This window comes from Diabrotica undecimpunctata, chromosome 3 (genome assembly GCF_040954645.1).
Source record: "Diabrotica undecimpunctata isolate CICGRU chromosome 3, icDiaUnde3, whole genome shotgun sequence".
In the NCBI taxonomy this organism is placed as follows: domain Eukaryota; kingdom Metazoa; phylum Arthropoda; class Insecta; order Coleoptera; family Chrysomelidae; genus Diabrotica; species Diabrotica undecimpunctata.
In genome coordinates, this window is record NC_092805.1 from 131,856,379 (window position 1) to 131,872,174 (window position 15,796).

Consider the following 15,796-nt stretch of genomic DNA (forward strand, 5'->3'; position numbering starts at 1 on the left):
CCACCTTTTTCACTAACAAACGAAAACACTGGCACTCAGATTGACCACACGAAAACACGTCTTCTCTTCTGGTCTGCCGGTAACATAATAATCTTTTCAATCTCTCCAGACAACCTTCTCAACTCTCTCATTTCCACCATTCCTTTTCAACCAATCATAAGCATTCATCTTTCCCACTTATTTTCGATTGAGAAAATTTCCAACATGATATTTAAAACAAATAAACTACTTTCACTCAAATTACTTTTCAGAAACCATTAACAATTTTACCTTTTTCAACAGAAATAAGTTTCCAAATTCTTGTTATCTCATATCTAAATCTAATTCTTATTTACTTTCGAAAAATGTCCACCGCAAAATACAATTACAAAGTTTATTCCTTAAATATATAATTATACGGGTTCCATGTTCATACAGGTTCCAACCTATAAAAACTGAAGCTTTTTTACGTATTGAGAAGTGTTGCTTCGTGTGTGTTGTTTAATAGGCAAAAAACAATAATACTGTTATACATATTTTTGTATATACATATACATATTTTAATACCTTAAAAAGTATAATAATATAATAGTAAAAAAAAGAATAATACTGTTATACATCTTTTGTATATACATATACATATTTTATTACCTTAAAAAAATCGGTAAAATGTAATAGAAACCAACTGATTTTCATTTCTATTTTGAAATTAATTCTCAAATTCAATCGCTTTTTTAACTACAAAACAGATCTACTTAAAAAACATTAGTTTTAATGATTACGACTTCCTCATTACTTTTCTTAGTGTACTAAGTAGTTTCACTGTCATTGTCACTCCGAAATTTCTGTCCTACGAACATCAAACACACTGACAAAGCTGTCGCTTCTTGTTGGGTGGTGTATTCTGTGATTTTATTTTATTTAGGAGTTATGGTAACCGCAATACATTATATTTTATAGAGTGATTTCTTATATTGGACAATTTTTAGTGAATTAATTAAACAATTACGACAATATTGTCGTTGTAATAAGATGGAAAGATGCAATTAATAGTAGAGGAATGAGAAAGAATTAGGAACATGTTAAATTTATTTATAAAATATAATTGGTGGTCAGTTATTATAATACCTACTATTATTGGGAAATGGAATAAAATTGTAGGTAGAGTTACTAGAAGATTATTAAGTAAGTTATTATTTAGTGGATATTATGTAAATGGTTGGTATCAGTCTTAGAGTTGATAGATTTAGGAGTTTTGTCAATGTGTACCATTTCAAGGAAAAGTCGATTTTTATAATTATCAACTTGTTCCAAGATTTTTACAATATAAGGTCTGCTTGCCATTATGCTAAATTTATTACTAAAAATATTGTATCTAAAAAATACAAATTAGATGTGCGCGCCGATTCAGTACTAAAAAATAAAGCATGTTCTAATTTCTTGTACTAGAAATGATGAAATATTAACTAAAAGTGAGGTTATTCTCAACTAATCGTAACAGTTACTTAAACAAATTATTATTCATTCGTAAGAGGTTTTTATATGGCAAAGGGTTTTTTACTAATAATTTTTTATTTAACATATTTATTATTCCTTTGCCTAACACTCTTCTCTCGATCCATTTTTTCTTCATATACCCTTTTTTTACGAAGGGTATGATTTATTTTCTTTATTGCTAGCTTCATTATTACAATTAAAGCTACTGCACATAATTTTAGCTTCTTCTTCACAATCTTTATTTACCTGTATATTTTGTTTAATGTAATCATAAAACAAACTTTATTGTTAGGTTACAGCATAGACACAAGCTGTGGTTAGGTTATCAATACAAAATTGGTAGAGCGCATGCCTACATGCTAATTAAAATTAAGATAATCGCAAACACAAACATTTTTCATACTAAATCGACTCGCGCAACCAAACTTTAAAGACCAAAGACATTACACAAAGTTATGTCCTATTTTCAAGTAGTAGTCCACTAAGGCACAAGAGTTTTTCCTTATATTACAGTCACTTTTATGTTGAGTGACACGTTGTTTAAGCCACTGCTGACTTTGACCAATATAACAACTTTGACATTGACTGCAATTTATTCGGTAAATTATATTACTCATTAGTGAATTTGGAGTTTTAACTTTTATTTTTGAGAATAACCTTGAATTTAGAAGTGGTTAATTTAATTTTAGGAAATGTTTTGAAAACTGGGACAATTGGGTCTATTAAATTTTGTATGTAAGGTATTTTTTTGTATATAACTGGTTGTGGCTTGCGTGGTTGTAATTATTTATTAAAGCTCTATTATAAAAGTGAGTGTTATAAATGAGTTTTTTATTATATGTCTTGGGTAACCTTTGTTTAAAAACATTTCAAAAAGTTATCAATTGGGATGGTATAGCCCAAAGTTTAAATTGATTAATATATCCGCTTTATTCTAAATGTTTATAAAGTATGTTTAAAATAGTTTATAAAAAATTCTGATATTGTATTAATCATTGCTATTATTATTTAAAACGGTGCTGATTTACAATAAGTTACTACGGTAATACTGCGAACATTTCTAAAGGAAAATCCTAGCAAAACTACGTTTTTCAGATAAATACCATTTTGTAAGTTCACGCTGTCGAACTAAAAGGAATATATCGTGTTCTTCGATCCTAAATTTAATCTTTGCCGATCCAAACTTTCCCGATTGTATTCACAACATTGGACACTATTCAATCTAATATAAAATCAATAACTTCATTGAAAGAAAAAACGGACCAACAAAAAAAGTTGTGGCTACCAAACCATGGAAGTGTTTAGTAATATATTCAAACATAAGAAACAAAAAAATTGTTAAAATCAATATTTATGTCTAATCTATTTATTATACATTTTTACTACTGGGTCGTTTCCTTAACAGCCTTTAATAATGTATATATTCCTGAAATAGTGTATAACTACAAACAAGCAGTTAAAATAAGGAAAATTTGGTGAAAACTCGTACTATTTCCATAGAGAAAAATTAAATATTTAATGAATATTTTGAAAAATATTCATATTTATATAACGAATATTTTTAATAATTATCTTGTCAAAATTTATTACAAAGCATGTGACGGATTGTTTAACCACGTACTGCTGTATATAAACTTAAAATAATGTTAGAAAAAATTACATCTTTGAAGAATTATAAAAATGTATTGGAATTAAAAAAAATATAGGTGAAACAATCCATGATAAAGAAATTATATTTAAAAATGTAAAAAAAAATTAAAACTGCAACGTAAAAGTTGCAGTATTTAAAATGCATTTAGAAATCATTAGATGAAGCCTTGGCAGTTGTAAATGGATACTTATCCCTAAATGTGCATAACTATGTTTAAATTATTTAAATGTTTACGAATACCCGTTAACAAAATTAATGAAAAAGGAATTTAAAGGAGAGAAATAAATTTATTGAAATAAAAGAATTTTTATGGATATGTGGAAGGACTAAACAAAAAGATTAACATTTGCAAGACCAAAGCACAGTCTTATACCAAGAGAGAAAGAATCACTCTGAAAATGTTTTAAAGAAATTTAGTAAGGAACACTAGTACCAAATGTATCAAACAGAGAGTCTGTCAGATTAGAAAATAAGGTAGTGTAAACAAATACTACAAAGCGAAAAGAAAACCTCTTAAGAAATATGACACATTGGAAATCACAAGTTAAAATATCGCGAAACACGAAGCTATGATGAAGAAAACAGTTAAACAAATAATTTAAGAAATTTAGATAAGAAAAAGTCGTTATTTGCTTTTAATGTGATAGCTCAAAGATGCATAGATATGAATGTGGGTGTGCATGTTAATTACGTTGATTTTGAAAAAGAATTTGACAAAGTAAGACATGAAAAATTAGTCCAAATACTAAAGATAAAAAACGTAGACAAAAGGGACTTAAAAATAATAAATAACGTCCGTGTTTATCACTACATTCCAATCATACACAAGGTCATATTTTATGCATAGGTTCTAGCAGTTGTCGTGTGTTGTCGTTAGTAGTGTTGCAGTGTTGTAATAGGTAATTTTGATCACATTTCAAGTACTTTCTATACTAGCTGACGAAATAAAAAAAATAACACTAAAGTTAGTACATTCTGATTCTTATTGTAGCAAATATATTCTCTGATAATAAAATATTAGGTATTTTGTGAGTCTAAAATGTTGTGTAAGTTTAAAGTTACAATGGTCCATAATGTATAACATAATTATTTTGCAGGTGGTAACAGAAATGAAACCTATTTATGTAAAATTATTTTATGACAAGAAAGAACTAAATAATGTTAAAATTAGAGACATTTGTAAATATGACTCTGATGATTCCATTCTACAATCCGACAGTGACAATGATGAAGTGGTACATATTTCAGAAAATGTTTGTTTGAAAGAAGTGAGCGTGGAAGATATGAAAGACAATAATGAGAACCAGGAAGATGATAATAAAAAACAGGATGACAATGATGACAAAAACGAAGTGTCCAATCATCAGAATATCACATTAACGAATTACTAGTCGTTCTGCACAGCCAATTAAACCTTGGAAAGGTAGTTTACCGCCAGGACCTGAAAACCCGTATACTCCAATCAAGTATTTTAGAACGCTGATAGATGATAATATTTTGGACAATATCTTTTATCAAAAAAATCTGTATTCTACCGAAAAGAACACCGAAAAATCTTTAAATGTGGACAAGAATGAAATAGAACAATTTTTTGGTGTATGTTTGTTCATGTCAATGTATGGTTTACCCTCAACTAGAATGTACTGGAAAGCGTCTACTCGAATTTTAGTTGTTGCAGAAACTATGAGTCGGAATCGTTGGGAACAAATAAAAACAATATCCACTTCAACGACAATAGTCAGATAATTTCTGGAGATAAGTTATGCAAAATCAAACCGCTTTTAGAACCAATTATAGCAAAAATTTTCGAAAAATTCCAATTACAGAAAAACTATTTAACATGAACAAGTTATTCCTTTCAAAGGAAAAAATAGTTCACAATGTATACAAAAAAAACCAAAAAGCTGGGGTTGTAAAGCGATTGTCATATGTATAACTGTATTGTATATAATTTTCAACTGTATACTGGCAAAGAAGAGCATTCAGAATATTTACCAAACGTTGGTGACACCGCAAATGTGGTTCTTCGATTGGCCACAATAATTCAAAAAAATGCTTACCATACGATATATTTTGATAACTGGTTTACACGTATGCAATTGCAAATTGAACTGGACAAGTTGGGTATTCCCTCTGTAGGTACATCCGTCCTGAGAGGATTGATTGATTGATTGAAAAGATGTAATTTCTCTACCGACAAAGATATGAAAAAGACAGGAAGGGGGAGTTGTTGTCTACGAAAGAAGGAATAACTCTTAGAGCAGTCAAACGGTACGATAACAAGCCGGTGCATGTACTGAGTTAGTTTATAGGCACGTATCCTACAAGTCAAGTTAAAAAATTGGACAAAGCAAAGAAAGAAACCATTCTTGTGGAATGTCCTAACATTGTAACGTTTCACAATAAATGTATGGGCGGAGTGGATTTAATAAACTCCTTGATGGCTTTGTACAGAACTAGGATACATTCTAAACAGTAGTTCCTCTGCATTGTGTTCCATGTTGTGAATGCTTGTTTACTTTATAGAAGAAACACCCAGTTACTTAGTATAAGAAAAAACGATGAACTGTTTTAGATTTCAAATCATCTATTGTCGCTTGTCTTTGTCAAGAGGGTAAAGAGAGGCTCAAGAAGAGGGGAAGGCCCAGTCTATCTATAATAGAACAAGAAATAGAGCAGAAAATGGAAAGGAAAACCTATCGCTTCTCTAGCGGAGAAAAACATACGGAAAGGCGGAATAGGCCATTGGCATAAATTTTCAGAAAATCGCGGTCGTTGCAAGAAACCGGGATGCCTAAGCGTGCCAAAAGTAATATGTAAAAAATGTAATGTAAATTTGTGCTTTACGCCTAATCCTAATAGCTTTGTGGACTTTTATAAAAATTAACTTTTTTCCCATTATAATTTGAGATTGAAAATGGGAATGAAGTTAGGCAAGGATGTATTATGTCTTCATGAATATTCAATATATGTAGTGAATCCATTTTGAAGAAGCATTATTATCTGAAAGTGAAGGAAAAATAATTAACGCAAGAACATGAGGTATGCAGATGACACCGTGATTACGGCAAGCTCTGCTGAACAACTCTAACTACTACTAAATAAGACAAACACTTAGAACTGTGTAAAATATGAAATAAAAATTAGTATAAAAAATACTAAATACATACAATTAAAAATACATTTGGGATTTATTGATAGAAAGGGTTGACAAATACAAATATCTGGGAACCTTAAGTTCAGATTCTATTAACAAAAATAAGGGGAAGGATAAAAATAGTAGGAAATGCATTTGTAAAAGTGAAAACAATTGCAATAAAGATCTTAGATTAGAACTAAGAGTAACAGCTCTGAGATGTTACATGTTTTCGATAATACAATGTAGAGTTGAAAGCTGGACACTGAAGCCAATACACATAAATAAGCTACAGTCATCTGAAATATGGTATAACAGAAGGATGCTTAGAATAGCATTGACATGGAAGAAAACTTACACAGAAGTATTACGAGAAATGGGCAAAGAATACGAAATAATAAATATAATAAAAATAAGAAAGTTACAATATCTGGGACACGCATTGAGGGGAGAGCGATATAAAATACTAATATTGATAATACTGGAAAATTTAAGAGGAGGAAGGACTATAGGAAGAAGTAGAGTGTCATGGTTGAAAAATTTAAGGGACTGGTTTAGATGTAGTTTAATAGAACTTTTCAGAGCAGCGGTAGATAGAGCATAGCTAGTGATGATGATATCCAACCTCCGATTGAGAAACATAATTTAAAGAAGAAGAAAAAGATAAGAAATACAGCATAACAAGAGAGTAAAAGACGCCAAGTAAGAAAAAATTAGATTGAAAAAAATAGAGAAAACTCATTAATATGTCAGATTGAAAAAAACTCAAATTTGACTGATTTTCCAAAGTACTGACCACGTAAAAAATCCTCTTATTTTGCCTGTGTCTGCTGCCTAAATGAAAGCCTTCCTAGTCTATTTATAAATGTGTAAAGCAGTACAGAATTTAGAGTACCGTAAAGCCTCTAACCAACATGATTTCATTTAAATGTAAAAAACAATAAATATATAGAAATTAAGAAAAATAACGTTCTTTATAATGATATCAAATACTAATAGTAACTTTATTAAAGCAATAGAGATGACGAGAGTTCTTTAGGAGTTAAGATGAGGATAAGACAAAGAAACAGACCCTGATATTTTTAAATATTTCGATCAAATAATGATAAAAAATATAAATCACTATATCTTGTACTTACCAAAATAAATATTATCGAAAAAATATTCCATGGAAGACAAAAATAATATTGCAACAAAAATTTCCAATTATGATCACCAGAACCATTTTAATCCAAAGTCTACAAAGTACGAATTGCCCATATGATCGCCAACATTCGGTTACAAATAAGCACTCAAAGCAGTTTTGATTTAAAAATTATTACTTCAACTATGTGAAATAGTATACCCACGAATTTAATCATATAAATAATAATGAATGTCAACAATGTGTACATTTTAAATAATTTAAATCACGATGTTCTGTTGTTTCAACACGCTATCTGTTTTTAATAATAATAAAAATACGCAAATTAACAGAAAATTTTCGAAATGCCGACAAAACTCCCAAGAGAAAATTTTAAATTACCTTCCCACGTTTAGAATATCGCAAAAATATTAGATATGTAAAAAACTCACCTTCATAATATTCGTTATTATCCATACCAGTGAATATTCCAAAAAAAATTGCCACAAATCACAAACAAGTTAAAAAAACCAGCATCATGTTCGAGGAAGATTCAGAGTTTGAGTTTGAACGCATTGTTGTACGCGCAATATTTCCACCCTTACTGACTGAAACGCGGACGTTTCCAGCTTTCCCAAAAGGATTTTCTCCACTTGCTTTGCATTGATTCGCACAGATGGCATCTATGCGTTTCTTTCGCTCAAATTTTGGGAGCTTTTCTGTATCATATCCCTGAAGACATTACTTATTTTTGGTAAGACAAGAACCTTCTTTATAGTATATGATTTTTATATACGAGAGATTCAAACAAATAATATAAAGGGAGAGTTGTGACTAAAGCGGGAGAACTTTCGAACGGTAAGTTCCATGTGACTCATATTTTAGATAATACACTAACTACTACAACTAGAATTTTTTTGTTTTTTTACAGAAAAAATGTCACTTTTGTCACCAAAGCATAGGAAAATCCTTTAAAATGAGAGTTTGTAAAGTTATTTTTGTTAGTTTGTTGCTGAATTATTGCAAAAATAGCTTTAAAAGTGGATTTTTTAATTTAATTTGAAAAATGCACAAAAAACTTTGATTTCCCGTAAGAATAAGGACAATTTCCCAAGTATTCAGCTATAAAAATTTCAAGAAGTTTCACTTAACAGTTATTGAAAAATTATAATTGTTTATCCCAGAAAGCATTTATCTGCAACGTTATCATGCGTAAACTATTAGGTCTGTATGAATTCTAAAAGCACCAAATTGGAAAGGTTTATTTGATAAAACTGAATTATTTAAAAAATAAAAAATTTATGTTAAATATAGTAAAATAGGTTTACAAAATTACTGTGATCTTAAGCTTATAAACATTTAAACTAACTCAGACGCATCAACAGATGGGAAGTTAATTTTTTTTATTCGAATTTTTGGCATTTTTATACATTTTTTTTTTTAAAATACAATATTCGACGACCTTTACAACCCGAGTTTTTATTTCTCTTTTTTATTTCTCAATTTTACTGTTTTAAATACTGAATTCATAAATACAAATTTATCAAAGTTGCAATATCTACGGTTCCAATCAACGAAAATTTATGTTTTTTTTTAATTTGGTGTACCTTATTACATGAATTATAAAAATTCAATTAGTTAATTTGTAAATTGTTTATTTAACACATTTCTACCGCGTATGTCATTATTGTTCTGATGACTATTTGATAAATTCTGCCTTTCATATCTTTCCCGATATTTTTATTTCTCCATATTGTTTCTTTCACTTCTGTTTCGAGCTTTCCGTAGCTAGATAATGTGATGACTTCTTCTCATTGCGCCGTCTCATTTCGAAGGTTGGCGATCCAAATGGCAATGGTAGTTTTTGAAACTGCTGCGCGAAAGATCTCTGCTAATGAGCGGTCGAACCATCTCCTCAGGTCTTTCAGCCACGAGTTCTGGCGTCTTCCTACTGATCTTTTGCCCTGTACTTTTCCTTTCAGTATAACTTGAAGTAATTCATATCTTTCGCCTCTCAACACATGACCCAAGTATTGCATTTTCCTCTCTTTGATTATTCTTAGTAATTCTTTTTGTTTACACATGCGACCAAATACCTCAACATTAGTAACTCTTTGTACTCATGGAATCCTCAACATTCGTCTGTATATATACATCTCAAAGGCATCTATACTTTTTTCTATTTCAGAGTCCATTGTCCAACTCTCACAGCCATACAGTAAGACAGAAAAAAACGTAACATCTGATCATTCGGATTCTAAGCTGTAGACTAAGGTCTGATCTTGTAAAAAATGTTTTCATGCTCATGAATGTTTTCCTTGCTTGTTCGATTCTTGATATGTGATGCCTAGATATTTAAAATCTATCACTTGTTCTATTATCTGACCTTCCAGCTCTAATTTACATCTTAACATATCCAGTAAATTTGCTGTTATAACCAGTTAAATTTTCTATAGGTTATACTAAATTGGTGTAGCATACGTTGTAAATCATCTTCACTTTGAGAGAGTAGTCTTGCGTCGTCGTTTGCATATCAGATTATTTTAAGTTTTTTTTTCTCCTTTTATAGTTCTTACTATTTTTATTATTTCATCCATTATAAGATTGAACAATAGAGGACTCGGGAAATCTCCCTGTCTTATCCCATTGCCAGTTTCAATAGGGTCAGTTAGTTCTTCTTCTTCTTTTACTTTTATTATGTTGTTTAAAATTGATTGTTAAAAGATATCATTTATAACTATAATACATAAATATTTAAGTTGCTTTTTATTTTATAATCTTTTCTACTAATGATAATAAGAGAAAAGTAAAATTTTGCAAACAAATTATTTGGTTAAATAAACAATTTACGAATTAACTAACATGGATTCCAAAGGAATCGTTTTGAACGTTTCGTTTTTTTTTGTCAAAACTTGAACTCTGAGTCTTTCAAATGGTACTTTTTAAATTTATTAATGTTGAAACATATCCAAAGTATCTAGCCATTTCTCCCAATTATTTCTCCTCAAAATTTTTCTAATTACACCTTTGGTAACGTTTCAACATCTCTTTTCAAAGATAATTTTCTAATTCCGTAGGTAGTATACCCTTCTTTGGTTATCTTCTGCCTTGTTTTTCTAACAATGAATCTTTCGTCTTTGTTAATTTCGAAGTATATTTCCTAAAATCATTCAAATAACATTTTCTCTTCCACATGTTAACTTTCAAACCAAGAGAAAGTTGTTTGATTCTAAACGGTCTCATCTTCGTAACCTTAATTAGGGCAAATCTCGCATAAGCCAAAAAAAATCCTCTCTTTGAAGAAAATTTAAGCTCTCATACGAATATTGCAAAGATTACTTCACCTGTGTACCAGTCTTCGAGTTAAGCAGATAAACTTGGTAGTAAGTAGTTATTCAGATTTTTTATTAATTATACACTTGGATGTCACTTCTGTTTGCCATCATATACCGTATCTTGTATATCGTATCTTGTATCTTGTATATTACATCCTGCCTCTAGTTAGATATCTATGCCTCTCGGTGGATACATAGATACCATCCTGCCTAGGACCTATGACACTGTGCTTGTTTTTATTGATACATCCGCCTAATAGTTTATTGGCGCCAGTCCATAAAGACTACCGCATCTGTACTTGAAGATATACCTGTCTGCTCCTTGCGAATATGAACCTGTAAGTACATTTTGTTGCCTTTTTTTTCGACACAAAAAGCTGAGTTAGAGACACTAAATCCCCTTGTAAGGGATTTTCATTTCAATATTACAAATTGTAGGCCAATGCCAGACAAACGTAGTAGAGGAAGACCACCTACACGTTGGGCTGACGACATCAGGCGTATCGCCAAAAATTGACAACAAAGAGCACAAAATCGTAAAGAATCGAGGAGTTTAAGGGAGGCATATGTCTAGCAGTGGACATGATAAATGAAGGCTATATGACGATGATGATGAAACGAACAGAATACTTTCTAATATGGAGGACAAACAGAATTCCAAAAGCACTGGTACTGTTTATTATTTAAACAATAATAAGTTTTATAAATGATTATCATACATATAAACATTTATACGTATAACATTGTTAAAGTAGCCAGTAATGTGAAAAATATGTAACATCGTAGTATTTTTGTGCGAATCACTATGTTAAGGTCACAATTGTAAAGTAAGTCCTATAAGTTTTTCATGATTGTTCACCTATTGGAGGTTAGAAATTATCATCGCTATATTTACCTCATTGGCCTTATTAGTCGCATTTCTAAAGAGAAGATTTTTTTAAATTTTAAATAACTTATATGTATGGTGTTATTATAAAAATAATAATAACAATTCAGTAATAAGCAGGCATAAAATTTCATTAACGTGCATAGTAATAACGCGCTATAAGAAGAATCCACTTTTGAGATGGACATTTGTTAATTAAGTACTTTAATAGACCATAATAATATCTATTTACAATTAAACTGCGCCTTTTTATTTCCCCTGATGTGTTATTATTGGAGTTAACCGATGTCCCCAGAAATATGAACTCTTTGAGCGCTTCGAAGTTTTGGTCATTAACAATTAGATCTGCGTCAACATTTTTAGCTCTCGTGTTTTTTTGGTTAGTCGGCATGAATTTGACTTTATTTTGATTTATATGCAATCCTATTCGTTTTGCTGCTGCTACTAGCTCAGTTAGGATTTCCGTGGTTCTCGCCCTGGCTCCAGTTATAATGTCTACACCGTCAAAATATGCTAGCATTTGGACTGATCGATTATAAATAGTTCCCCTGCTATTTAAATTAGTTTCTCGTATAACTTTTTCTACGACTATGTTAAAAAGCTGACATGCCTGCGCATCTCCCTGACTTAACCCCCTATGTATGTCAAATGGGGTAGATGAGTCGTTCTGTCTCAATATCTCTGTCTTCAATCTCTCATTCAAGATGTAACAATATCTTGTATGCTGTATTTAGGAGAGTTATTCCGCGTAATTATCGCATTCTAGTTGGTTCCTCTTTTTGTAACGGTCATATTAAGCCTAAGCTCAATTCCTCAGGCATTTGGTCCTCAGACCAAATTTTACAAACTATTTTTTGTATCACATTGGTGATCTGCTCTACACTGTGTTTAAATAACTCTTCTGGGATACTATCGCTGCCTGGAGATTTGTGGTTTTTTAGTTTTTTATAGATAGTTTCACTTCCTCTACCGAGGGAGGTTTAACAAATTCCTCATTTCGGTACTTAGTAGGTTCTACTTTCTGCACTCTCATGTCCTAACCATCGTAACAGGATATCCTGTTTGTTGGTAAGCAAGTTGCCAGTTTATTTGGTGATAGAACTTTCTTGTTTCTCCTTTCCTATAGCATCACATCTAAAAGGAATCTAATTTTTTGTATTTAAAATTTTTTATATCATAGATCTAATTTTTCTTGTCTGATCTCCTTGCTTGAAACATTTTTGCACGGATTTGCACTTATTTCAAAGCTTCCACTATTTTCAACTATTGAAGCTATTACTTTGTTTAATGAATTGGTTGCTCGTGTGAGTCCATTTGAAACTAGGTAGTAGAAATAAATAACAGACTTTATGGTTATGGTTATGGTTATGGTAGATCGTGGCAGGACTTATTTATGAGCCCCTCTGACGCCTAGACCTCCTAAGACGAGTCAATTGAACCACCCCTATTATACGGAATAGGCCCATAAGGACCTAATCTCTGGCGTTTCTGGGGCCCAGGTTCTTCCGGGCTCTCATATCTACAGTAATCAGCAGGGGCTCCAAGAATGAGCCCTTCCTGCCGTTCTAAACATCTAATCCTTAATTTGCCTTGTGGCCCCACAGAAAGCCACAAGTTCCTTTAAGGATAACTCCCTTAATTGGCTCAGTTGCATAAAGATCGAACTCAGGATCTGCCATCTCTGGTAGGCTAGTGCCTAGCACTTCCATGGTACGTGAGGAGGTTTTGTCCTCCTCATTACAAAGACGGCACCGTGGGCTATCCGCCAATCCAAGAAGATGAAGTTGTCGTCTGAGTTTACAGTGACCGGTAAGCAAACTGACCATCAGAGAGCACCTTCTACGGTTCAAAAGGAGAAGTTGGGCTGTAAGACTTGTGTATGGCCCCACTATGTGGAGCCTAGCGTGTTTCATACCTCCATAACTGGCCCAGAAATCCTTAAACCTTCTCAGGAGAAGCTCTCTGAGACTACCCCGACCAGTACTGAAGGGTACTCTAATCATAGGTTCGGGTTCCACCGGCAGAGTGAATAAGCCTTGTCGTACCAGTGCGTCAGCCCATTCGTTCCCTTATACGCCTGTGTGTCTCGGTACCCATACCAAGTTAGCCCTATTAGTCAGAGTAACATCAGCAAGTGCTCTCTTGCACTCAAGAACTAGCTTAGAGCTGACTTTGGGCGCTTTCAAAACTCTTAGCGCTGCTTGACTGTCACAGCAGATAGAGATGGTCCTGGCTGAGCAAGCCCTATCTATTATCTTCTGATCACATACCATGATTGCAAAGATCTCGGCCTAAAATACTGATGCATGGGAGCCGAGAGTCCGGCCAGGTTCAAATCCGATCCCGCTACCATACACTCCAGCACCTGCCCGCCCGTCTATTCTGGACCAATCCGTGAACCAGGTGAGCCAGCTTCTACGGATCAGTGTAAATCCAAGAAGGAGGATGAAAACTCAAATTGGGTGGCCATGTTGTCCTGTACCAGAACAGCACAAAGTAAATCCAGCAAATATGGATTGGTACATCCAATATATAATTTTCGGCTGCAGATCCCATTTGACTCCGACAGCTCTTTTGCACGTCCAGACCTTCTGCCGTGGCCTTCTGCACCTTGGTTGAGATGTTCCTTCCATGAAAGTTTAGAATCTAGGATCACTTCTAGGTACTTCACTGACTTGGAAACCGATACAGTTTTACAATAGAAGGTAAGCCCTCTTGAAGGTCCGATGGCCATTCTCAGAGTAAACAGAACCACAGAAGTCTTTTTAGGATTAACTCCGAGTGCCTGCTCCCGGCACCATTTCTCAACGAGCCCGAGGCTCACTGGGTGCGCCGTTCCCGGGAAGAGCCTATCAACCAGTATAACTAAGTCATTGGCGTAGGCTTGCGCATATATGCCTTGTTCGAACAGTCGCTGAAGAAAGCTGTCAACCACCAGGCACCACACCAAGGACAAAACTCCTCCCTTAGGGCAACCAACAGATGGCGACACTCGAACGCAACAACCGTTTCAGTAAGCATCTACCTGTCTTTAAGAAAGCAGGGCCGGCATCCGCCTGATCAAGCTGCAGTTAACCACATGGCTTTCCGCAGCATCCTAAATGGAATCAAAAATAGCGCAACTAAAGGCGCCCTCAATATCCATAAAGAAACCCACGTTGTATTGCTTTCGATCTAGCACCCGCTCCACCCTGCAGACAAGGTGATGCAGGGCCGTCTCACAAGACTTCCCAACCTGATAGGCGTATTGATGTGCATGCAAAGGGCTGTCCCTAAGTGCTCCATTACGTATGAAACAATCTCTGAGTCTTTTTAGAGCCTTTAAAAGGAAGAATGAAAGACTGATTGGCCAGAACGATTTATCAAGGTTAAAATCGGGTTTACCCAGTTTAGGAATAAATACGACCCTAGTGCTCCTCCAGGGTAAAGAAATATACCCTACCGCAAGACAGGCCCTAAATATCCTGACCAGTGTGGGGGCAATAAGGTTCAGACCCTGCTAAAGCAGAGCCGGCATAAGGACAGACTTACTCACAATCTATTTATTTAGTTAGCGACGACCGGTTTCGATCACTACAGTTTTCTGGTCATCATCAGGTCACCGGTAAATTACAATCTTTAGAATGCTAAAAACAATTATATATTGTAATTCTAATAAACCTTACATCAGGTATGGTACAAAAGGTGCCAATATTACTTATGTTAGTTAAAAAAATGGAGGGGTTTTATTTATGTGATGAGTGTTAAAGTGAAACTGGTCTAAAATATTATAAGCAGTACTAACATTCCGGTACAAGGTCTGTTGTGAAGATGGCGTGTTTCAAATGCTCATTTAACATCTTAACAACAGACTTTGTATCGGAATGTAAGCACTGCTTATATTATTTTAGACTAGTTTCACTTTAACATGCATCACATAAATAACCTTCACTTCTTTTTAACTAACATAAGTAATATTGGCACCTTTTGTACCATAAATGATGTAAGTTTTGTTCAAATTGTTAGAATCACAATATGTAATTGTTTTCAGGTTTTTGAAGATTGTTCTTTACTGTTGACCTGATGATGAGCAGAAAACTGTAATGGTCGAAACCGGTCGTCGCTAATTAAATGATTACATCGTAAGTAAGTCTCTCATTTACTACCTAGTTTTTATTACTTTGTTACATAAGTTCTTTATACTTTCTCC